A 3867-nucleotide genomic window follows, 5' to 3' on the forward strand; every position below is an offset into this window, starting at 1 on the left:
ACTGTATTTACGAATTTAGCACCAAAATATCACGATGTATTGAAAACATTGACTACAAAAATGCGTTGGATAATTCAGAACGTTGGATAAGCGAGTATTGAATAAGTGAGACTCTACTGTATGTGGCATTCTGCCATTATGTGAGACCGCTCTGAGTCCCCCTGGGGGAGAAGAGCAGTATATAAATAAAATAAATAAATAAAGAATAAATAAACACTCATATAATGCAGTTCAATGCAGTCAAACTACATTATATGGGATCTACAATATAGATCCAGTTTCTGTTATCCAGAATTCAAGCAAGTGGCACTCTCAAGCAATCAGCAAAATGAAACAAAATTAATATAAAATCAATTATAATAAACCTGTATTACATTAAGTTGAGCGTTTTTGTCTTTATTTCTCTTCATTGGCTTTTAAGGACTGTACTTCAATACTGAAATCAAGTTAACAACAGAGTGTATGGCATGGTTTAGTGTTAGTAAAGGTAAAGGTTTCCCCTTGACATTAAGTCTAATCGTACCCAGCTCTGGGGGTTGGTGCTCATTTCCATTTCTAAGCTAAAGAGCATTGTCCATAGACGTCGCCAAGGTTCTGTGGCCACTGACATGACTGCATGGAGCACCATTACCTTCCCACTGGAGCAGTACCTATTGATCTACTCACATTTTCACGTTTTCGAATTGCTAGGTTGGCAGAAGCTGGAGCTAACAGCGGGCGCTCATTCCGCTCCCTGGATTTGAACCGCCAACCTTTCAGTCAGCAAGTTCAGCAGCTCACCGGTTTAACCGGCTGCACCACCAGGGGCCTCGGTTTAGTATTAGTTAGGCCTATTTTACTATATTAATATTATAATATATTGTATATACCGTAGAGTCTCACTAATCCAAGCCTCGCTTATCCAAGCCTCTGGATTATATAAGCCATTTTTGTAGTCAATATTTTCAATATACAGTAGAGTCTCACTTATCCAACAGTCGCTTATCCAACATTCTGGATTATCCAACGCATTTTTGTAGTCAGTTTTCAATACATCATGATATTTTGGTGCTAAATTCGTAAATACAGTAATTACTACATAGCATTACTGCATATTTAACTACTTTTTCTGTCTAATTTGTTGTATAACATGTTTTGATGCTTAATTTGTAAAATCATAACCTAATTTGATGTTTAATAGGCTTTTCCTTAATCCCTCTTTATTATCCAACATATTCGCTTATCCAACATTCTGCCGGCCCGTTTATGTTGGATAAGTGAGACTCTACTGTACATGTAATATTAATAATAATATTATGACATAATACAATGTAATAATAATTATAATTCACTATTATCATTGTACAGTATATTTATATTACATGCGATATTACTAATAATATTGCAATATAGTTGTATAATATAATATATTGTATGTATATATACTTGTAAACCGCCCTGAGTCCCCTTCGGGGTGAGAAGGGCGGAATATAAATGTTGCTAATAAATAAATAAATATTTTTAATAATAACTCTCAAGCAACCAGAAATGTTATTTATCCAGCACTTACCAATCTGGTTTACTAAGACTCTACTCTGAGAAATTACCTCTCCCATTTTGATATATTCTACACTTTGGCCCAGATCCTTGTTTTAGGCTCTGGTTTTTAACATTTTATGCTGTATGTTGATTTTATAATGGTTTTATTTATATTGATGTTTTATTGTTGGAATAATTGTTTTTTTGTTTTATTGCTGTATGTTTCGGCCTCGGTCCCCATGTAAGCCGCTCCGAGTCCCCACTGGGGAGATGGGGAAGTGTATAAAAATAAAGTTATTATAATTACTAGCTGTTCCCGATCACGTGTTGCTGTGGCGAAGTATGGTGGTATGGGAAATAAAGTATTGAGGAATTGTATATTGTATATTGATAATCTTATATTATCTGCTTAGAACTGGATTATATGAGGCCCCTTCTTCACAGCTGTATAAAATGCACACTGAAGTGGATTATATGGCAGTGCGGAGTCAAGATAATCCAGTGCAAAGCAGATAATATAAATTATAAATGGGTTATATAGCTGAGTGGAAGGGCCTTGAGTCTACACTGCCATATAATCCAGTGCAAATTAGATAATCTGTGGAAGAAGTCTAAGTGAGGCCTAAATCTGCCTGTCCCCTAACTGAACCCTGGCTGTCCCTTGGCTGAGTTGGTTGCTAGGAGACCAAGTGGGCAGAGATTAGCCCTCTAAACTGGCAGCAATTGGATAAAAACAATTATTGCTCTCCCTTTAATTAGGACTTTATTTTTCTTTTCTTTTTGTTGTATCAACCTAGAGGCATGGATGATGGGTTGTGTTGTCAAATTTTGAGGTTGGGGGGCCTGTAGTTTTGTTGTTTTGTGGGTTGCCGTGATGCCATCACTCATTTATATATATAGATTATTATTATTATTATTATTATTATTATTATTATTATTATTATTATTATTATATACTTGTAAAATGCCCAGAGTCCCCTTCAGGGTGAGAAGGGCGGGATATAAATGTTGCTAATAAATAAAGAAATATTTTTAATAATAACTCTCAAGCAACCAGAAATGTTATTTATCCAGCACTTACCAATCTGGTTTACTAAGACTCTACTCTTTCTATCTACAGTAGAGTTTCACTTATCCAACACTCGCTTATCCAACGTTCTGGATTATCCAACGCATTTTTGTAGTCAATGTTTTCAATACATCGTGATATTTTGGTGCTAAATTCATAAATACAGTATTTACTACATAGCATTACTGCATATTGAACTACTTTTTCTGTCAAATTTGTTGTATAACATGATGTTTTGGTGCTTAATTTGTAAAATCATAACCCAATTTGATGTTTAATAGGCTTTTCCTTAATCCCTCCTTATTATCCAACATATTCGCTTATCCAACGTTCTGCCGGCCCGTTTATGTTGGATAAGTGAGATTCTACTGTATCTAGATGCGCACTTGTGTACATGAATGTACAATGATCCCAATATGTTGCTGCTACTGGACTCAGTGGACGACAAGTAAGGGTTATTTATTCATTTATTTCCAATATTTCTCACCCGAAGGGCAGTGTACAATTGGCAACAATTCGATGCCGACACATCATTAAAAACAACAACATATAAAAATGTATTACAATGTATTAAGGGTTCACATTGCATTCAGATTGTTCTTAGAAAGTACTTGATTTCCCAATATTTGGCTTTGGGATTCGACATAAATACTGAACTCTAGAGCTAGGAATGGTGGGTTGGCAATTTATGGAAATTACCAGAAATTGGACATTTCATGCTGAAGAGTAGCTTGAAGGGATCTCAATGGCAAATTGGGATGAATGGTGTCAAATTGTGCAAAATGATAAAGTCTAACAAGGGACTGGATACATTGTGTGCTGCTTGGGTATATATAGGAGAGGATGGAGTCCAGCAGATACTTTCTCTTCTCTCTCTGAGGACAGACACAACCCTAAGCCTCTACTTCTCCAATGTAATGATTGCCCCATACCTGCCAGAAAGGGATGCTCTTCTCCCTGCATCCTCCACTTGCAAAGATGCAACCTGGATTAAATAGCAATGGTGGATTCAAGGCAATGCAAACAGCCGCCGCTCGAGGGCAATAAAGAGCCGCGGCTAGGCTTCATGGAGGATTGACAAACGTGAGCACCAATAGCCGGCGCAAACAAATGGGCGGGCTTCCAAACTGGATTGGCAAAAGACTACAAACCAATCAGCACCCGTTTAGCATCCTCCGCTAGGAGTGGGAAGAGGTGCGGCAATAGAGTGAGTGGCAGCTCATGTGTCCTATCACAGAAAGGAACTAGTCAATTGGCGTTGTTCCAGACCAATAGCGACG

This window comes from Anolis carolinensis, unplaced genomic scaffold (genome assembly GCF_035594765.1).
Source record: "Anolis carolinensis isolate JA03-04 unplaced genomic scaffold, rAnoCar3.1.pri scaffold_10, whole genome shotgun sequence".
NCBI classification, from domain to species: Eukaryota; Metazoa; Chordata; class Lepidosauria; order Squamata; family Dactyloidae; genus Anolis; species Anolis carolinensis.